The sequence below is a fragment of the Hyperoodon ampullatus genome (assembly GCF_949752795.1).
Source record: "Hyperoodon ampullatus genome assembly, chromosome: 13".
Classification (NCBI taxonomy): domain Eukaryota; kingdom Metazoa; phylum Chordata; class Mammalia; order Artiodactyla; family Ziphiidae; genus Hyperoodon; species Hyperoodon ampullatus.
The window spans coordinates 48,654,395-48,677,625 of record NC_136926.1 but is presented as its reverse complement, the minus strand read 5'-3'; the positions used below and the strand labels follow the sequence as shown (position 1 = coordinate 48,677,625).

Sequence of the window (23,231 nt, the reverse complement as noted above, 5' to 3'; positions counted from 1 at the left end):
AGTCCCCACCCCCGTCCCCCTCTTTCCTGCCTTGGGCAAGCAGAAGTGCTAGGCGATGCTCGAGGAGGAAAGCTTTCATTCATTCTGACACTCAAGTTATTTTCTGTTTTTCAGCGACTGGGGTTTGCTTAGAGCTCTGAAAGGCTTTGTCTTTTAGGGTTGCTGTTAGAAATTCTGGCATCCCCATACCCAGGCAAACTTTTCTATCTTGTGAAAAAGCAAAACCTTTCCTTACAGCAAAGCAAGAGGATTCGGGGTGTCAGAGTGAATCCTGCCTAGTAGTTCCCATGTCAAAGGGAAGCACAGTTGAAAACTGAGAGGAGGGGAAGGTCATCTAGCTGCAGTTAGGTCTGTGCGCCTGCTCTGAAGTCACAAAGAAGTTGGAGAGTTGTTATTGTTGTTGTTGTTGCTATTTGGAATGTGTCCCCTGTGTGTATTGAACGTGGGATTTCCTGTCAAAGTGGAGAGAAAAATAATGCCTTTGAAAAATGCTGCTGAGATTAAAAAAAAAAAAAAAGACTGTTGGAATTGACAATCATGTTTTATTGGCTCCAATTTTAAACGCCTTTTTTAATGAGTCCTAGCAGAGGGTTGCTTTCTCTTTTTAGAAGAGAGAAGCAGTATCTTCTCAGTTTCTCATGATAAAACATCATGATTCCAGATGCCAGGCTCTCCCAGTCTAATCCACCTAAGTGCTACGTTAGAAAGTACATGGTTTAAGAATCCACCATGGCCTTTTCCCACTCAGAACGATGTCTTAAACATGGGGTCCACTTTCTGCAGCCTTATGGAATTAAATGTTTATTTTTTCCATCATGATGTTCTTACCAGACCTAGGTAACTAAACTTTTAGGAAACTGGAAGATATTCTCTACAGTTGTTTAGGGAGCACTTGTATTCAGGTGAGGCCCACGGGAGGCATGGGAAATCTTGAACTTAGAAATCTTTTAAGTTGATTTTTCTACTATTTGCAAGAAATGAATTGTAGTGTCAGAACATGACAGTTAAGACAATAACACAATGAGGATCCAAACTCATGTGCTTGAATAGTGAACACAGGAGTCCAAGCGACAAGAACATGGAATGTATTTTTATTTTGTAAGAGTTCCAGTTTGCCTAAAGATCAAGATGGTAAGCTTAATGTGACAGGCAAATGTTACCACACCAAGGAACATTGGTGATCAATATTCTGTTATTTTAACTTTTGTGACTTATAAATGACTTACAAATATACTTAACTTAGCATGTATCATACTATTAAGTTATAGTCCTGAACATACATTTATTCATATTTTTTAAATGTACAATCTAGTATAAATTCAGAAACCCAGAAGGATAACAAAATTAAGATTTAACTTGTTCTAAGGGTAATTTGGGGAAATAAGCATTATAAATTTGATCCAATAAATAAGCTTGAAGTCCTCATTGCACTTTTACCTGATAAATATGTCCTAGGTTTCAGTGTTGGAAGAGTTGACTTTCAAAATGCAAAATCCATTTCCCACCTTAGTCTGGATTCAGCATGCCAGCTGGGGCCTGCTGGCTCTGTCCTGGTGGATGGCTGAGATACTAGGCTGCCTGGCTCCGTGACGACACCGTCCAGCTTCACTGGGCCATATCATTTGAAGGATATGTAGTGGCGTCTGACCACTGAATGCTTACAAGTGTCATGGATGCTGCAAGAATCTGATACTTCTGCAATAGGAAGAAAGCTGTATTTTCCTTTAAAAGCGGAAGATACGGAAAATAGTTCATGTGAACCTATTGTTGATCTCAAAGTAATACAATTTAGACTTTGTTCCATTATTAGTAACTGAAGCATTTTAATTTTAGGGACTAATTACATTATTCTAATTTTAATTCACAGAAAGAATGCAAGAATAACTACCAAGATCTTAACTTAAATGTAGACAAAAATGCTGTAAGTTGCAACCAATAGTATGATATCAGCCCATTTGTTATAGCATCAGAGCAATATAAAAATGTTCTCTCAGCCTTACATGTAGGCTAACAGAGGGATAAGTGTGTTAAACGATTGTTTTTGAAATTGCATCACCTTTATTGAAGACAATTGAATGGAAGGGCATTGTATTTATTACTTTTTATCCACCTGTAGTCTAAATATGAAAGAGCTCCTCAAATTCAGAGAAGGAGTGGGAAAATTTAAATTGGCCAGTCTGTTGGAATAAGTTCAAAATACAAGCATATAGAATAACTTCAGAAGGAATTTACTTGTTTAAGAGTACATGTTATCTATAGAATGTGGGGCTATTAATATAACAATATTTTAAATATTTTTTTAAATTATTGAGTAATTTTGAATTTTTATTAAGTCTAGAAAAATAAAGCAAACCAAGCATAGAGACTTTGTAAATATGGAAATTAATTTAATTTTTGTCCTAGTTATTTAGTTTTTCTGATTATGACATTTATACTCAGATTCATATTTTACTTTAGCAAACTAAGCATTAAGGATATTAAAAAATAATAGACTTATTATCTTATATTAAAGTATATACATAACTAATTTAAGACCACAGGACTTGGATGGACAAAAATTAAAATATTTTGAAGTCTTATTTCTTATTTTCATATTGCTTTATTGCAAGAAATGGGACACTTAAGAAATAAGTTTTGAAAAAGTTTCTGGGAAAGTCATTATTAAAGGCTTCTAAAGTGAAAAAATTTAATAAAGTGACATGACATGCAACATTTAATGCATTAAAAAGTAAATATCAAAAGACTTGTGGTATAAGTTTAGCTTAAGTAACCCAAAAAGTTTTTTTATTTGTATTTAAAAAATTTTTATGCATAATTTAGTAATTGTCCCAAATAAATCAAATTGGACTGGCTTAATTAACTTCTCTTTTACATTTTCATTGCACCTCCCACAATGTAACAGTTAAATAAACGTTTAGTGAAAGTCGAAGGAACTAAAATTATAAAATAAGAAAGCCTCAGTGTTACATTTTACCAAAAGTTCTCCAGCCTATGTTGCTATTGCACATAACAAAAGTCCACTGAACCTCCTCCAGGAGAACACCTGTAATAGAAAAGCATTCATAAAAATAATTATATTTTTAAAATATTTAATCACCAGCTATTACAGTCCTGTATACAGGCCTGTATTGAAGTGTAATTTTGAAGAGATTATATTTTATAGACGATAAAAGGCTACCTTATAAAGATTTCACTTTCTGCAAAACAGTCTCTTTAAAGATTTCATATAAATTAATGTAAAAATCTATTTAAACATCAGAAATACTAATTATCTATTTGCTAAAATGACTTGCAGTGAATAAAAAGCCATTAGAATTCCTTAAGGCACAGTTTTGATTCCTGGTTTTGGTGCTTAGAAAATGTTTCTTTAAACGTAGGACAATATTTTCTATTGATTCCCTTCCTAAGACCTGAATAACAACCTTAACAAAGCAAACTAATCTTGTGTCCACGCATCCTCTAAATTGTGATTTCCCTTTATGTCAATTTGATACCCTCAGATAAGAACTTGTTAGGTAGTTAGATTTTGTATCAGAAGTCACTCAACCATTCAGAATACGATTTGTTTATTATCTAAAACAGGACCATTGATTACAAAATTATATCACAGAAATGGGAGCCAAATAGTTATATCCTACAATCAAAAAGCAATTAGAGTAGATATTAGTGCATTGCATTGGCTCAGAGGACTTACAGACAATAGTGGACATGTTTAAATTTTAACTCATCTTTGTTTTTTTTCCCCATACTTATGAACACATTGAGGCTCACTCATTACCTTAGCTAATTTCTAAGTATCTCAACTTTCTTATCTTAAAAATACAGTGAAAAATGTTACTTTACTTACAACAGTTACTTCATACCAGGTGATATTCTAAGCGTTTTACAAATATTAAGTTATTTAATGCTCATAATAACCCTAAGGGATGGGTACCATCATTTGTTTCATTTTATGCATGGAAAAACTGATGCACAGAGAAGTTAAGCATTTTGCCCATGGTTGCACAGCTGGTAAGTGGTAGAGCCCAAGTCTGAGCCCAAGCAGTTGTGGCTCTTGAGTCCGTGTTCTCATCCATGGTGTTCTGCTTCTTACTATGAGCCTCTCTATTCCATCATATAATCTGGCGATTGACCCTAGAGTTATATGTAGGTTTAAGACTTCCTTTTTGGAAAGACATTTGTGAGGGTTAAATTTTAGTGTATCTGACTTTAAAAGAAGTTAAGGAGATGTATTATTCTGGACCAAAGGTCAGCTTTTTTGTTTCTGTAAAAGGTCTGTAAAAGGTCAAATAGTAATTATACTTGGCTTCAGGGTCACACTAACTCTGTTGCAGCTACTTCACTCTTCCTTGGTAGCACAAACACAGCCAGGGACAATATGTAAATGAATGAGCGTGGCTACGTTACAATAAAACTTCATTTGTGAGCATTGAAATTTCATGTAATTTTCACATGTTATGAAATATTATTCTTCTTTTGATTCTTTTCCACCATTTGAAATCTAAAAACCATTTTGTGTTGGGGGGGAGCTGTATAAAAACAGGAGGCAAGCTGGATTTGTTCTGTGAGTCATAGTTTGCCAAAACCCATTTTAGGCACTTGGGATACATCAGTGAACAAAATGGACATAAAATATTGCCCTTATTCTAGTGGAAAGAATCCCTCTGGTCTTCTTGCTTCTGTTTGGAAGGAATTCAAATCTAAATAATTCTACCATGCTAAGTTAAAATTGCAGCTTTCTGTAGTAAGACTTAAGAATTTGAATAGCAACCCCAGGAAGGTAAATGGTGATTAATTAAAACAGTGAATGTGTTGCTCATTTTTTTCCAACATACCAGATATAGAACCAACTAACATAGATTGGTCATTATTCAGAATAGGCTTTAATATCATTGATCTGGTATTTTAATGATTTCCAGGAGGAAAGTAGAGGAGCCAGGTACATTTAACACACTGCTTTCTGAGACTGACATGTACGTATCGAATAAACGAATCTAGACATATGAATGAACATGTGAACAATTATTTTTCTAAATGCCAACCTGTATCTCCAGCTGCTGTGATCAAAGGGCATTCTTGGCAGGATTCCTGACTTCTAAGTGATTGAGTATGTCTATAGAGCCTCCCTGCCCTCTCCAAAGTAGGTAACCTCTGGAGGAGCGTGCGTGCTGCTGTAGGTTTGGCTTATGTGTCTATCTCCCCAACTAGATCAAGTGCCTGGACTTGACCCCAAAGTGTGAGTTCAGTATGAATGGGTATTGGTCTTAAATATAATTGTGGTGGACACTTAGGATTTGTTTCAGTTTCATGTGAATTGACAAAGCCAATGAAAGATAAAAATGGAGGTAATTTTAAAGATGATTACATACACACACACATACACGCACACAACTGCTATTTGCCAGTAATAATGGTACCTATCACTAATTGAGCACCTACCATGAGTGAGCTTGACATATTACTTACATTCTTTCTAGTCCTTTCAGTCTTTTAAAATATTAGACAGTTGAGGCTCAGAGAAAATAAGTAAGTTGTCCAATTATCTGAATAATGTTGAGTTGGGAGTCAATTGTCATCATCTGAAGAATAGTCTCTTATTATGAGTGCATATTGTAAATATGGCCTCTGTGAAAAGTAAACTCCAATCTACACCTCCCATATCTTTGTTTTACCACAGCACAGTAGTGATTAAAAGTTCCAACCCTCTAACGCATCTTCAAACCACCCAACCAATGAAGAAGAGTGAGAGGAAGATAGTAGAAAGCCCAGATTTTTTCCTACTGGTCTACCATACTCAATTATTAGTTCTGAGATTAAGGGGCTAAATAATGAGATTGCTGAGATTTATCACTATGATACTGACTTACTAAAAATAAGATGAGCCAATATATTTTAAATAAATCAATAAAAATAAAAACTTTTCAGCTTAACTTTGAAAAATAATTGTGAAAATAAAACAAACCAAAACAAAGCCTTGGAGCTTGTATTGGAACCAAGAGATTCCCCCCAGCCCCCTAGATTTCTGTGCACTGGAGTCCTAGAGGAGCTATCAGCTTTGTTTCTGTGAAGACAAGAGAAAGCGCTTCACATTGGTGATACTTACAGGTGATAAATACAACAGGTAGAAGCCAGAATTATTAAAATATTCGTATGTTTTAATAACAGAAAATAAGATTACTCTAATTGAAATTTTATTCTGTTTATCTTTTGTTTCAAGAAAATCATTTTAACATTCGCTACACTGTAGTGTTTATGCCTTCTGTCATTCATTTGGAATTTCAGAAAATATATTCAGTGCTATGTCATTTCCATTAACATCCAAGATAATTCTTGATGCATGAATTACTAATGATGATTTCTCTTAAAAAAGAAAACCAAACAAATAAGCACTGTTATGATATGGGCAGGACAGTGAGTTAACCAGGGGAAGGACTCTCGGTTGTAACATATAGTGAATACGTCTGTTTTACTGTAAATATCAAAAGGGCTTATTTACTCTCAAATATTAATGACAATCAGGTTAGAACTATTTGCAACATTAGAAGTAAAGCAGAAAGGCACTAGAGAAAGCTTATTGTAGTTGGGAAATGAAAATAGAAAATATTTGTGATAGAGAAAAAATAAATCAAAGGGAAGTAAAAAAGAAAAAGAAGACAAAGCAGCAGTAACAAAAAATGCAAGGGAATATGGGAAATCAAAGAAATTATTAAGATATAAACCATCTGAAAAAGAAAAGAAAAGAGGGCTTCCCTGGTGGTGCAGTGGTTGAGGGTCCGCCTGCCGATGCAGGGGACACGGGTTCGTGCCCCGGTCCGGGAAGATCCCACATGCCGCGGAGCGGCTGGGCCCATGAGCCATGGCCGCTGGGCCTGCGTGTCCGGAGACTGCGCTCCGCGACGGGGGAGGCCACGGCGGTGGGGGGCCCGCGTGACGCAGGAAAAAGAGAAAAAAAGAACTAGTAGTAAAGGAGGATGGGCAAGAAAATTCTAGAGCTTGGAGAGTAGATGCTCAATATTTGTTGGACTAATAAGCACAAATTAAGAAGCATTTAAGTCACTACATAGTGAACATATAATTTGCAGAGTTACAGACAAAGTTCCACTAAAAGGGAAAAAAAACTCTTTTCCTCAAAAGAAAAAAATTTTCAACAAGAAAATAATGGTCAGTCATGGACCCTTCACTCCTATAATTTGATTCCGTTCAATAATTATATATTTGTAATCTGAGTTAAGATGTTTTATAAATAACTCTTTGTTCTTGTGCTAGATAATGCAGTAGCTTCAGAAGCATCAGGGTTTAAAGGGGCAGTCTGTTATGCCAACAGGAGGAGATGAAAATGTAACTGTGTTCTTTGTAAATCTTGATTCTCAGTATAATTAGAGCTGGCAGCAGACCTGAGAAACAAGGGGACCTTCATGACCTTGGGCAGATTTTCTAAACCCATGTCCATGGCCGTGCCACGCCCACGGTGGGAATTTGGGGTGATGCATCGAATTTACCACTAACAAGAAGTTCTACCATGGAATATCCCCCAAACTTATACTGAACATGTATAACACACCAAACTCTGTGCTATGCTCTGAGATACAGAGTGAAGAAGGCAGACACATTCGTGACTTCATGTGGTTTACCATATAAGGAAAAAGTAAATAAGTACACAGATTAATCACACTGGTAATACATGCTATAGATTGGAAAAGTGCCATTTGCTGGGAAACGGTATAACACAGTGCTGTAACCTTGTCGGAGTGGCCAAAGAGTTCTTTCTCTACAGAAGAGGTTTAAGATGAACTTTGAGAGATGAGATATCCAGAGTAGTGGGTCTGGGGGAAGGCAGGGTCTTCAGGTGAGGAAGGCACAAGCTGAGAAAGGAGTACGTGCGTGAACACTAGGCAGCAAAGAGTTCGGTACCTTCCAGGGGCTGAATGGAGGTGTGTGTGGCTAGAGATTGTGCAGAGAGGGTTGTCCAAATCATAGCAGAAGTTGTGGGCTCTGCCAAGGATTATCCACTGCATGGATGAATTCCATATGGAAAAATCAGCGTGCTTTTATACTTGAACGGAGTAAATGATCAATCTATATTGGAAACACTGCCGCCTTTGAATTCGTAAACCTAAATGTGTATCTTAGCTCTACTTTAGCTGAGTCCCAAATCAGTAAAATGGGTTAAGAATTATAGTTCACCTTCCTGGGGTTTTGGTAAGGATCAGCTCAGAACGTGAAAAAACTCCAAACAGAAAGTGCTAGTTGTAATTGATTTCTTTTTAATTTTAAAAGATACACTAAGCAAAGTTACCTGAATAAGTTTTTGCCCGTCTGGAAAACTCTTGAACATATTTGTGATTTCACTGATAGCATAGAAATAGTCAGACTTCTAAGGACCTAAGAGTGAAGTTGGAGGGACCCGAAGGTGAACACAAGGTCATCAGAAGGAAGTGGGAAAATCAGAATTTTTGATTGCTCTCAGCAATTTATATTTCATTCCTGAAAATGATGGCCTTTTTAGGTATAAGAGTCTCCATGTCTTCCTTTCACAGAGGAGAGTCCCTCCTCTTTTTAATCTCATACATTCGATGTAGGGCTTCGTTTGCTGCCGCTCGCAGAGCCTCTGGCGTCCGCGTCTGGCTCTCTGCTCCCACAGCGCCTGCGAGCGGGTTGGTAAGTTACACCTGCGCAGGGACCGGAGCTTCCTCTGAGCTCAGCTGGGCCACCGTATGGAGGCTGGCTCACTGGAGGCTGCAGAGAAGTGAACTGAAGAATTACAGTCGGTTTCACTTCCCTGCCTTATGTGCCTTCAGGTGCCTCTGAAGACAGACGAGGCCAGTGAAATGGAGAGGAGGACGAAGAGAGAAGACCTAGGTTAGAAAAGAAAAGAGTCCTTGAAAATGTAGAGGCATCGTTGAAAGATGCAGAGGGACGGATGCGTTTGCGTGTCTGCATGCGTAGCCCCCGACACTGCGTACTGCGGGCTGCCAGCTTGAAATTTTCTGTACGGTGCCTTCTGAGAGGTGTTTTTATCAGCTAAAGGTCTATTTTGCGTGTGGGTGGGGCCGGGACAGTCAAAGATTCACAGTCTGGCACTAAGTGAGGAATTCCTGGGTTGGGAGGGTCCATTTTTCGCCAGAAAGAAAAATAGTCGTATTTTGTAAATCCTGCTTAGAACAAAGCAGCAGACTCTGCCTGGCCCTGATGTTTAGCACCCCTCAGAACCAAGCACACCGGAACATCCTGGGCAAATGGAAAGGATTAGAAGAGGGCATGGAAAATCTGTGAGTCAGAGAGGGAAACTTCGAAGGAAGAACTTGAATGCTTTAGGATGCACACCAGGACCTCAGCACTTCCTACCCCATATGCATGAACAGGGGGCCATGGAGACTGTGAGAGATCCCAGCCAACACTGGTGTGTTATAGAGGCAGAAGTGTGAGCCTCCTAGCAGGGACCAATTTGGTGGATTGGTTACTATGACAACTGTACCACTACTGTCAGTGGCAATTCCTGTAAACTCCCTGTCTTAAGGTTTTCACAAGGGTTCACTCCAGAATAACATCTGTAGGTACAGACTACAGAGTAAAGCTAGGAGATATAGGTATGGAGAGAAAGAGACTATGACATAATAGGAGGTACAGATAAAACTGTTATGTTATAGTGCAAATATCTTAAACAGTTCTATAGCATAGTAATTAAGATCTAAAATTCAGACAGATGCAGGTCAAATCCCACCTTGACCACTTAAAAGCTGGCTCTCTTTGGGGGAATTTACTTAGTCTGTTTTCAGATTGCTTACCTCTGAAATGTAGATAATGATACCCACCTCATCAGGGCAATTCTGAATGTTGGAAGAATGTATGTACTACACTTAACACAGTACCAGACGGTAAACACTTAATCATTGATAGCTTTTATTCTTATAGGAATAGTTCTGTTTATATACAATTTGCCTTTCTGTTCACTTGTTAGGACTCCTAATTCCGTACAGGATGTTCATTCAAGGGCCGGATTCTCACAGTCTGGGTCCCAAGTGCTACTCTGATAGGTGATAAGGTTTAGCTGACAGTGGCCGTTTTATCCACCTTTGAGTAAACTACAGAGCTGAGGCCAGTCCTGAGTCTGATCCATTCCCTGTTCTATCCATGTCAGCAATTGGAAAAGTTAGAAAAGCCTTTGTGGATTCAGGTTGAACAGCTTTTTTGAGGTGTAATTTACATCCAACACAATTCACCCTTTCAAGTGTACAATCCAAGGAGCTTTAGAATATTCACAGTGTTTGCCACCATCACCACAATTAATTTTAGAACATTTTTACCACCCCCTCCAAAAGGACCCCATACCTATTAGCAATCAGCCCCCGTCTGCCCCTGCCCCTTGCAGGTGTAGGCAACCACTAATCTACTTTCTGTCTCCATAAATCCATAGATTTTCTTATTCTGGACATTTCATATGGAATATGGCATCATGCAATATATGGTCTTTGGAGCTGGCTCCTTTCATGTAGCATAAGTTTTCAAAGTTCATCTATGTTGTAGCATGTAACAGTACTTCATTCCTTTTTATGGCTCAATAATATTCCATTGTATGGATAAACCACACTTTATCCATTAGTGGGTGGACATTTGGTTTGTTTCCACTTTTTGCTATTATGAATAATGCTGCTATGAGCATTTATGTACAAGTTTTTGTGTGAACATATGTTTTCATTTCTCTTAGATACATACCTAGGAGTGGAATTGCTGGGTCTTATGGTATCAGTTAACACTGAACAAATGTTTAGCTTTTTGAGGAACCGTCAGAATGTTTTCCAAAGCATCTGCACTGCACTCTCACTAGCAGTGTATAAAGGCTCCAATTTCTCCACATCCGCGCCCACACTTAATACCGCCTTTTTGACTGTAGCCATCCTAGTGGATGCAACGTGCTATCTCACTGTGATTTGCATTTCCCTAATGGCTCATAAAGCTGAACATCTTTTTGTGTGTTTATTACCCACTTGTATATTTTTTGGAGAAAAGTTTTTTTCAAATCCTTTGGCCATTTTTAGTTTGGTTATTTTCTTTTTCTTATTGCGTCGTAAGAGTCTTTTTGGCATTTTTAGGAGGGCTTCTTATGGTTCCTAGATCACAGCTGGGGCCACCTTCTGCAGGAATTGGGTGTTCCATTTGACAAAAATGAAAATCAAATGCATGCACATGTACAGTGGAAAATTCTCTAGATACTTTTATAAGGCACATATGTCTTATTAAAATTCTTGGTTTTTAGTGTGGCAGAGGAAACTATCTGTGGTTGATGTTGTTTGTTTTCTTCTTCATGTGATTATTTTGGCTTTATGTTGATTTAGGCATTATATTCCTCAAGTGGTAGTCTGCACTTGGTGTAGCAAATCTTTTATTCAAAGAAAAATATTTATTACTCAAGTTATTTATTTACATTGTCTTAAAGGCATATCAGAAATTTTTATTCAAGCTATGTTTATACAGTAATTATTTTAGGGAAATGAGGTAAAATTCTTTGACTGCCAAGACAGTGATGACTCATAAGAACCACTGAAGAAGAAGAAGAAAATTTTTAATAAAACCTGAAAAACAGATGCTCTTATTTGAAAGGGGATGCAAAAGTGTTCCTTGTGGGGGTCAGCAGGAAACAGCACAGCCCAGGATTTTCAGTCATGGCTGACATTCAACTGAAGGCTTCTCTATCACCAAGGCAGTTTTTGACATGGAAAAGCTAAATTCATCATGAGAATAACTTGTCCGGTTTCATCTTCCTTTGCTACAGTGTCCTTGCAATTTTCCTTAGGGACAAAAAATATCTACTGCTCTTGACAGGAAATTACTTTTACTACTCTAAGTAGGTTAGGTTACTTCACTGACTCTTTTTTTTTTTTTTTTTAGTTTTTAATTTATTTATTTATTTTTGGCTGCACTGTGCAGCATGTGGGATCTTAGTTCCCTGACCAGGGATCGAACCCAGGCCCACGGCAGTGGAAGCGTGGAGCCCTAACCACTGGACTGCCAGGGAATTCCCATAGGTTACTTCACTAACTCTTGCTTTGAGTGTATGGATATGGCAGAATGTTCAGAAAATCATTTCCTAAGCTTAATGTTTATGCTTCCAGACGGAACAATTTCTATTTTGATTATGAATCTCTTTGAACAATCAAATTCTTGCTTTCTGTTAAAAGATTTACATGTCTATTACACGACAAAGAAGACTTCAGGCCACCATGATAGATCTGAGTGCAAAGCAGTAGAAATTTTAACGTGGATTTCTTATCTGGCTATTCAAAGGGACAAAGTGTTATTAAAAGCATGTGATAACTTCATAGGTTTTAGTAGCACTACCAACAGATCCCAGGTAAGCAGATAATTGCCTAAATTAGTCACTTTGTGTGTTTAGAAGGCAGGCACCTTCTTCCCTCGGCAGAATCATAGAGAAGATACCTAATTCAGGGTAGTCAGTTCAGAACCCTGAGAAGCCCAATAAACTTCATCTGTCACTCAGACATTTTTTTTTTTTTTTTTTTTTTTTTTGCTGTACGTGGGCCTCTCACTGTTGTGGCCTCTCCTGTTGCGGAGCACAGGCTCCGGATGCACAGGCTCAGCGGCCATGGCTCACGGGCCCAGCTGCTCCATGGCATGTGGGATCTTCCCTGACCAGGGCAAGAACCCGTGTCCCCTGCATTGGCAGGCGGACTCTCAACCACTGCGCCACCAGGGAAGCCCTCAGACATTCTTATATTCAAAACTTGGAAAGAGAAAGCAGACCAAGCAAAACAAATAGTTAAACACTACTTTGTTGCACTCAAACTCAAGGTCTGTGATTGCTCCAGAGTTAGGAAGCAGCAAACAAAACCAGCAGCAAGCAAAAATCCATTCCAAGGAAGGGTCACCCCCTGTACAGGAAGAAGCCCCTCACGTCTTGCATCAGCCTAGTCAAACTGAGAGCCCAGGTTCCAGAACACAATAGTCTTTTTGACCTAGAAAGAATAATCTCACCTCAGAAAGATTTTTCTGGAGAGTGCTTCCCATTTTTTATGGCAAGGAAACTTTAGAATCTCAGAACATGAGAAACGTTTAAAATGTCTGAAAGCACAAAGAAATGTATGTCTATAGCTTTACAGACACTAATTAGAGTCTGCCACAAAAGCTTATGGGAATCACTTCTCTCCTTTATCCATATCTGTTCTTATCCCTCCTGGTTGCCCTCCCTTCATTGGAACATTGTTAACCATTAACATTTACTGCATATGTAAGTAGCCGAGCACCAAGCAGAGGAGGAGATAAGGGGTCTGCCTCCCATATTCCAGATTCTCCATACGGTGAGTGGTCGGTTGGCTGCTATAAAATACAGCTGTTGTGTGGTGAAATTAAGACGATCCTTTCTTAAAGCAGTCATGCAGGTTTTGACCATTGAAGCCTCCTTCTCAAGTGTCAGTTCCCAAAAATAAGTGTGAGAGTCATTGGCATTGTTCTGCCCTGTGTTGCTGTTGGCTGGATTATTCTGTTAAGGACTGTATTAGTCCACTCGAGCTGCCATAACAGAATAAATATGGACTAGGTAATTTAAACAACTGAAATTTGTTTTCTCACAGTTCTAGAGGCTGGAAGTCCAAGATCAAGATCCAGCAGGGCTGGTTTCTGGTGAGGCCTCTCTTCCTGGTTTTCAGACAGCTGCCTTCTCACTGTGTGCTCACATGGCCTGTCCTCTGTATGCAGAGCTGGGGGGTGGGGTGAGGAGAAGAAGAAGGGAAACTCTGGTGTCTCTTCCTCTTCTTATAAGGACACCAGTTCTATTAGATGTGGGCCCCACCCTTATGACCTCATTTCACCTTAACTACCTCCTAAAAGCCTTATCCCCAAACACAGTCACATTGGGAGTTAGGGCTTCAACATAAGAATTTGGAGGCAACACCATCCAGTCCAAAACAAGGGCCAAGAATAGAACACAAGGAATTATAAAACAGGTTCGAGGCACTAACTGAAATGTTACTTTTCAACTAGATCTATACAGGCAAAATTATCTAGGCAGATGAGCAATTATCCAAGTCAGCAATGTGTTGATAGATCCTCCAATAATACAAACTTAGAAGAGAAAAAAAAAGTACAGATCTGCTTTCCTCAACCCCATAAAATCTTGCCTAGATCAGTAGTTCTTTGAAGAATCAACCATAGAGCTTTTTGATTGAAACATATCTTCCCTAGTCCTACCCAGAGATTCTAAATAGATTGATCTGGAATGTGGACCCAGGAACCTGCATATTTAGCAACTTCCTGGGTGATTTGGGGACCACACTGTGAAAATCACAAGACTAAACAGATGCTTCTGTTTTCCAATTTGCTACGTATCTATGGACGATGGAAGAAAATACTGATTGTGATTTACTGGAAGATAAGTTTAAGGAAAATTTGTTGCAAAATTAAAAGAAATCAGATTCACTGACATGAGAAAAAGGGAAATGAGTCTTAGGGAAAGTTATTGGAATTACCGGACTCTAGGGGATTTGTTTCCTGTGATGAAATTTGGGTACCTACTGCGCTGGAGAATTTTCAGGATAATTCAAGCCACACAGTATAGAGTCCGCAATTCAGCTTCAGAGAATGTGGTGAATTTTCCCAGAATAATTTGTTTCTGCCTGTCAGAGATCTGATGATTGAAAAGCACAGTGTCAGGGATTGGGTGATCGGTGAGTTTCAGTGGCTTCTGCAAATTCCCCTTCCTTGGGGGGACGTTGGAGAGCCTCCTAGATCCTGCAGATCCCTCGAGCCAGGGTTTCCTTTATCACTTAGCCCCTCCAGGGTTGGTGAAGCAGCAAAGAACAGAAAGAACTGGCTCCCCACAGGGAGAGAGAGGAAAAGAAGAGGAGGATAAGAAATTCCTATTTCACCCACCGCAGCGGGGTGTCCCTAAACTCATCCCACAAGCCACACCTCATCGTCTCCACATCTCACACCCCAGGCTTGCCTCAGTCCCTCACGGCTTCTCTACCCCCAAAATAAGGATAACTTTCATTTATCTTAATCCCAGGATGATTTCATAACATTATTCTTCCCCTAAAAATAAATTCTGGGCCCATGTAGAGGGTATCAGCTACAACTCCCTTTTCTTGAAAATGGATACCTATTTATTGCCATGAATATTCCAAGAGAAGCATGGGGTAATACATTCAGTTACTAACTAACTTTTCTCCCTGTCTCTCTGCATGACCACTCCTGCAGTGTCGCTCCAACTGGCAACAGCCTGCCTGGCAGGAGGCTGGCTCTTGTTACTCAGAGCGAGCTTCCTACTTTCCCCATGAGAAATCTTTCCCTGGAGTTAGAGGAATGGATAAAATCAGTCTCTAGACCCATGAGGTGTCATCAGGCCATTGTCCCCTCATCCTGAATGGCTGAACTTCTGTTTGGGGAACATGATTTTGTTCAAGATTCATTTTTACTGTTAGGTCTTGAACTGTAAGACACAAGTAATTTCAGTGGGAGGTATGAAACATCCTGAACTTGGATTTTCAGCGTCATCATGTGATCTTGTGTCTTTCTGCACTTTGTCTTGTGCAGCAGGTACCAACATTTCCCCAGGTCAGGAAGTCACTCTTTTCTCTTCAGAAAGGCAGCCAGATGGGAGGGAGAGAGAGAGAAGTTTCAATAATGAGATTGGTTCTCAAGAGGGAGCATAGTCTAATAATTGGCCTTTATTAGGGGTTTAAACGCAGGCATTACTTAGGAGTCCATCACTGGCATGAGAGTGATGCTTTATCACTTTTCATCACTAGGCTACACAGAGCTTGAATAGCTCCTTGGTGACAGGCTGCACAGAACCACTTCTCTCTTGAGCAAGAAGAAGAGTTTTTTCCTATTACACAAACGTTGGTGTCCCTGCTAGCATGTTGGGTAGCATCTGTGCTAGTGAGTAGGGAGACCCCGAGTCCCACTTGGAGGCAGGAGGATTAGTCGAAGAGGTCATACTTCCCACACAACATCCTCCCAGGAATAGGGAGGATTAATGAGATGCTATTCCCATTGCAATTCATGCTCCTCAGAAAGTCACTATGTACTAGGTATTAGAATTAGAGATTATATAGGTAATCAAGCAAAGAAGATATTCAACTACTCTAGTTACCAAAGGAAGCTTTCATCTAGGAGGTTGGGAAGAGAGGGGGATGTGGAAATGCAGTGAGTATAAGGTTGGCTGGAAGCCATTTTTCCTCCTGAAACAAAGGACCAGGAGTAAAGTGTGAAATGCTATGTACAATATAAAGATAGACCCATTCTGGCTTATGAACTAAGCCTTGGGGAGGCTTACATTTCATGGATTCAGATGAGGACCTTAAGACACTTTTGTCATATCTGCCTCTGCCATCATGAACCAGTCTACAGCTTTGGTGTTCAGAGAAATGTGGCAAAAACATCAGCAAACTACCCCACCTGCATGCTGGAGGACCCAGTGACATTCTGAGTTCAGTATGTGTCAGTGAAGAATTGTGGAAGAATGTACTAGTATGCTACAGGGGCTGGGGTGAGAAGTGAAGGGGTGGGAAGATGGTTCATTACAATGGTAACATGCAAAGCTCCAGTCATTCAACATGTTGAGCTTCTCATGGTCAAACCTATAAGAAGGGGCCAAGTTGGAATGTGACTAGGTTTTCAGAGTCACAGGTTTTCAGAATGTGACTAAGGTTCAAGATTTTAAAGTCCTGGTTTCTTCCATTTACTATAGTGTGTCCTCAACTATGGTTTACCTGCCACTGGTAGAATGTGAGACCATTTCAGATGGTACCCGAGAAACCATTTTTTTTTTTTTTTTTTTTTTTTTTTTGCGGTACGCGGGCCCCTCACTGTTGTGGCCTCTCCCGTTGCGGAGCACAGGCTCCAGACGCGCAGGCTCAGCGGCCATGGCTCACGGGTCCAGCCGCTCCGCGGCATGTGGGATCTTCCCAGACCGGGGCACGAACCCGTGTCCCCTGCATCGGCAGGCGGACTGTCAACCACTGCGCCACCAGGGAAGCCCCCGAGAAACCATTTTTAAATTTATTTTAATTGTTAGGTATTACTATATTTTAACATGTATTAGAGATAAAACACAGTTAACCCATGAAGCCCATGATTCATAAATATAATTGCTAGAACAATGATTCTCAATACCGGATGTATATTAGAATCACACAGAAAGCTTAAAAAGATTTTTAAAAAGCACCGATGCTGGGTCCCACAGTAGATCATGAAATCAGAATCTCTGAGAGGCGCCCCAACCCTAAATATTTTATAAAAGCTCTCCCAGGTGGTTCTAAAGAGCAGCCACCATTGGGAAAGACTAGAACAGACTGGGATTAAGCATTTTAAAGTGATCAGTTTTAAATAAAATATTAAGTAAATAATATACGGATATGGCAAAGATTCTTAAAGTCCTGTATTGTGCTAATAACTGAAATTTGGTAAACTTCCCTCTATCGTGGGTAGCGCCCATTCTGGGGGACAACACTGATCCTAGGTAGCAGGTTGGATTTGGGGGTTAATCAACAAGACTGTCTGTTCTCCAATATGTCACCCTCTGACTCTTCCACATTTTGGTTCAGAAACATGGCTTTTCCTCTTTCCCTTTTGCCTTTTGACACCCCCATCACCACACCCACTGACTGGACCTTAAAACAGATGAGGAAAAAAAAAGGATGATAAGAATCTGTAATGACATATATCTGGATTAGTGGAATTGCAAATGACTTTGACTCTTCTCACCAGTTCGTTCTTTTATTCATCATTTCTTCATTCCTACAACAAGCATTTACTGAGTACCTATGTAGTACTAAGTCCTTTTTGTGTTTAACTATACTTAGAATTTTTCTCAGTGAGCCTGTGTTGCCTTTATGATCAAATGAATCTTAAAGTTACTTCCATTTTAGGAAAACTAAATACTGTATATGACTGACCATTCTCCAGTCACCAAACAGCCAGACTCCTGGTGGGAGAAAAAGTGTCAGAAGATGGAAGCAAAGACATTTTCAGCCATTCCTGAGAATCACAGAAGGGTTGTGTACGAAAGCCCTAGAGACATTTCCTCTGTGAAATGGAAGAAATAATACCCATCCTGAGGCACTGGAAAAGGTGCCCAAACCCTTTTTCCTCTATTCTTTCATCTGTTAAATGGGGATAATGATACTTTATGTTTACCTACCTTGGAGAGGCATTACCAGGTCTATTTAAAGGCTCTTCTGATGAAAGCTGCTGTGTAATTACCAAGAACAGCTATGATAAAAAAAAAAAAAAAAACTAAATACAACAGCAAATCAGCTGGAACAAGTTCTCCAGGAAGTTTACTTCTCTGGAAAAATTTAAGAAAGGGGTAGCAGCTCTCCTCTGGGGACTTTTGGGTACCCTTCTAGCTGGAAGTTTAGGGAAGGCTAGCTGATCTGGAAAGTCTCCTCTTGGGTACTGATTTGGGATCTTTCTCTGTTTACTTTTTCCCCATGGTCTAAGCAGTTTCCATCTGAAATTCCTCTTTCAAGTTTTTCAGCTCTTAACTCAGAAACTGTTTTATCTGTGAAAAGAGTCTCAAGCAAGGCACTTACCTATGACAGAGAAAGAGAGAGAGAGTGTTTGAGAGAGACAAAGAGAGAGAGACAGAGACAAAGAGAGAAAAAGGAGGCTATAATGTAGAGGATATGTGCATTTTATCAAGGATAAGTAATGGGGAATTCTTTGATAGTTTATAAAAAGAGGACTGAAGTAATTGATCATTAATGTCAGGCTTTGCTGAAATTCATTTGATAAAGCATGTAGGGTAAATTAGATGGGAGCAGAAGCTCACAAAGCAAGGACATCACTATTACAACAGCTCAAGAGAAAGTCAACCCAGCTGAATCAGGCTACTGGCAGTTTGGTTGAAATGAAGAGATATATTTTTTTTATATATTGGAGTATAGTTGATTAACAATGCTGTGTTAGGTTCAGGTGTACAACAGAGTGATTCAGTTATACATATACATGTATCTATTCTTTTTCAAATTCTTTTCCCAATTAGGTTGTTACAGAATACTGAGCAGAGTTCCCTGTGCTATACAGTAGGTCCTTGTTGATTATCTGTTTTAAATGTAGCAGTGTGTACATGTTACAGCTCTAGAATTCATAGGATTTGGTATAACATTGACTATAGCAGGAAAATGAGAGAAGAGTCAAGATTACCATACAGTTTGGAGAGTTGGATATCATAAGGTTTGGGGACTTCCTTAACAGAGAGAGATGGCAGCCAAGAATGAGTGGGTTGAATTTATGAATGAGATCTAGACCAATGCCATTGTAGGAAGCCCAGTGGTTTTATATTTTTGTTAAACTTGCTTGTGCAGTAAACATTCTGACTGTTTATAAACAGTGCACCTATGGTACCTGAAAAGGCTTCTAAACAGTAAAAGAAACTGCCAAAATTCCAAAGATGGATTTTCAAATGAGTGCTTTGTAAGCTTAATAATTATGCATAACAATAATCATTGTCATTTATCGATTGATTACTATGGGAACTACATACATATTTTCCATATGCAACTCAGATGTCAGCTGGTGGCTTTTCAGTTCTGGTAAAAAATCTGGTAAAATTGTTGCAAACCCCTTCAATCCAAAGGCCTGTGGAAATCCAAAACCTGTCTTTGTCTCTGCGAATCCCCAGGGCTTTACATCTTCCCGAATTTCCCTGCCTCCGGATCACTACCAAACACCACTGCTGTACCACCAGATGTGAAATTGCCCATTCACTCACCACTTGTATAAAATGCTAAGCCATCATAGGGTTAGCAAAGTTCACTGAAGTTGGAAAGTCGTGGGAAAGAGGCGTAACTTCTTCCAGTCTTCTCCAGCCTCTCCCTACTGGATCATGTTGGGAGCATCAGTTTTTTGTTTGTTTGTTTGTTTTTATACATTTATTTATTTATTTACTTATTTATTTTTGGCTGCGTTGGGTCTTCTTTGCTGTGCGCGGGCTTTCTCTAGTTGCGGCGAGCGGGGGCTACTCTTCGTTGTGATGAGCAGGCTTCTCACTGTGGTGGCTTCTCTTGTGACGGAGCACGGGCTCTAGGCGTGCGGGCTTCAGTAGTTGTGGCTTGAGGGTTCTAGAGCGAAGGCTCAGTAGTTGTGGCGCACGGGCTTAGTTGCTCTGCGACATGTGGGATCTTCCCGGACCAGGGCTTGAACCCGTGTCCCCTGCATTGGTAGGTGGATTCTTAACCACTGCACCACCAGGGAAGTCCCGAGAGCATCAGATTTTTGTCTCCCCTCACTGTGCAGAGACATTCATCTTTAAAGGCAACAGCAGCACAAAGTGCCTTTCGTTGGTTGAAGAGACTAGCTCTAGGAGGTGATTTTGTTTATGAGTTGCAGCCATTTCTTTTCCAAATTATGCTTAAATGACTTCATTTAACCCTCACAACATTCCCACTTTACAGATGAGGCAACTGAGGCTTCAAGAGGTTGAATACCAGCCCAAGTACATAAACGTATGAAGTGGTAAAAAGAGAACTTCAGTCCAGGTCTGGCTGATTCTCAAATTAAAATTAACTCGGCCTTTAAAAGAGGGAATAATTATTATCTACCTCCATTTACAGTGCCCCTTCAAAACTGCTTAGTTTTTCCGTTACATTTTTGTTTAAAAAAAAAAATGACAGTACTCCTCTGAAGACCATATATGGGTAATTACAGAGTAAAAATCCCAGTATTTATGTATCATTTCAGAGAGAACGAGTTGGGATGACTAAAATATCTAAACCATGGAAATGTGGTGCTATTACTTCTAAGTAATACAATTTGGATGGGGACATGGGCTACTCGCTTATCAAACCTGCAGATTACACAAAGGAATAGCTATACTGAGGATGATGGCGATGAGAGGAGGAGGAGGATGGTGATAGACAGCATTTAATTAGCACTGCTGTAAATGCTTTGCATATATTTTTTTTAATCCTGAAGATTAAACAAACCTATGCCTTAGGTCTATTCTTATCCCAGTTTTACAAACGAGATTCAAGAGGACAAAGAAGCTAGCCCAAGGTCACTCATCTCAGAAGAGCTGAAGCCAAAAGTCTCACCCCAATTGTGAGACCTACACTCTTAACAACCAGGCTGTCCTGCTTGGAGAATTGTGATATTTCCAGTAGATATCCCTATTAGAATGGAAGTAACTGCCATGAAGAACAGGGAATTTATTCCTCTTGTTTGCACCGTGACCTTTAGTGTTTAGAACATAGTAGAAACTGGAACATAGTAGAAACTCAATTAATAATTGCTAAATGATAAATTAATTGAAACACAGTGTCTCAATCAATAGAGGATATAAAAGCATTTAAAAAGGGTAATGCATTGATATTTAAATTATTTAACTAGTAGAAATATAGGAGAGGGAAACGCCTGACTTGACAACCTGGGTTGGTTTTTTAAAAACAATCTGTATTTGTAGTCAGCTGGAAGCTGTACAGGAACCAGCACTGCACTGTGACAGCTGAAAGACCATTGTGATTTTTAAAAAGCCTTAAAAAAATACATCACATCACATATCAATATCATATTTGTTATATTGTGTACAGTTCTAATAAGGTATATTGAGTACATTTTTAATAAGGAAAATGGAATTTTTTTCAGAAAGAAATGGAAATTTTCAACATGCTAAAGAGAAGACATATAGCAACTATCTGCCATTATCGGAGGTGCTGCCATGACAGCACCTTGCTCTTTTTCTCTGAAAGACTTTGGCAGATTCTCAGCTCAGCATAAGGAGAAAAAAATCAATCTAACACAACTATCCAACAACTTTCCACAACAGAGTGCATTTGAAAAACTAAGGTCCATTTCATTATAAATTTCCAAATTAATAAGAATACTTATAAAAAAAAACTGTTGAAAGGATTTCTACATTATGTAGAGAACTGGACCAAATCAGTGGCCTCAAGTCTGGCTGTGTGTCAGAATCAACCAGAAAACTGTGAAACATTATTGATTTTTAAGGCTTCATCCCACTGAATCATAATCTCCGGGAATTGGGACCTAAGAATCTATCTCAAGAATCTTAATTTTTTAATCCCCTCAGATGATTTTGATGACTTGCCAGACTTGGAAATCCCTGAACGAGATGACCTCAAAGTTCTCTTCTAACTCTCTGACTTAATGATTCTTAAGAATATTGCAGAACATTTTCTTTAATAAATAAATAATGATTTGTTATCTGCAAACTGAACGTAGCCTAAATGTACATGGGTGGCTCTAAAGTGCCAGCAGACCAGCTGATTTCTTAAATTGGTTAAAATGCTTCTTGCAATCTAGTTAATAAAAAATTTTTATATGTATCCTGGGAAGGAAAACTTTATCTGGCCTGTTTCCCAATTATTGAAGTTCCAAATCACTGAAATATAAATAAATGAGACTTTACCATACTTAGAACACCAGTATGATGAAAAATTTGTTTACACCAGGAGGTTTTAGGTTATCCTTCAATCATTCATCCCTGGAACCAAAGTACCTATGCGCGCGAGCGCACACGCATACACACGCACACACACGCACAAATGTGACACATGGTAAATGTTGGGCAATTACTGAGCTGGAACAAAGGAGACCTTCAAATTCCATCGCCTTTTTAACCTTATATTTTTCTTTGCAAGAATCTAGGGACCCAAAGGCATCTAAATAATATTATTAATCACAATATACTCAGCTCTTTAAGTTTCTCTAATTATTTAACTCTTAAATATATTACTTTGGTCTAAGTGGTGCTAAGATGAGGAGTAAAAAGGAGTATTTTTAAAATATTAACAGACTTAAAGAGAACAGATTAATTTTGGCTAAATTGGCTTCCTGTGTAAAGAGCTTCTAAAAAGTATACTATGTTGCCATATGAAGGAACTCTAATTATTGCAATATTGTAGATTTTGCCTAATCTAAAATTAAACCTGTAAGGCTCCACTGGAATTGTTTAGAAGAGAATAATTGAAACCCCCTTCAGCAAGTTAATTCAGATTCTTCTAATTTTACTTTTCTAGTTCACAAGGTATCTTTTTTCATGGTGTTTTCAAATTGAAGTTCACACACATCAAATAAATGGCATGATAATCAGAGGTTTCGATATCCAATATGCATTCATTATTATCTGTCATTATTGTCATTGTCACTATTATAATTGCACACTGTAAAAAGAATGGAAGCTTTTCCACAGGAATTATTCACATGTATTAGTTTCTAGGAGTAATTGAATAGTTGACATTGCATTTATATCA

The 23,231-nt window shown here is 39.0% G+C and overlaps 1 protein-coding gene across 1 annotated transcript in view; it reads left to right on the top strand.

Annotated features, from left to right (window-relative positions):
• Positions 1–23,231, top strand: part of KLHL14 (kelch like family member 14) — a gene marked incomplete at its 3' end in the record, with an annotated part of 100,379 nt that overhangs the window by 2,922 nt on the left and 74,226 nt on the right. The window lies entirely within an intron of this gene.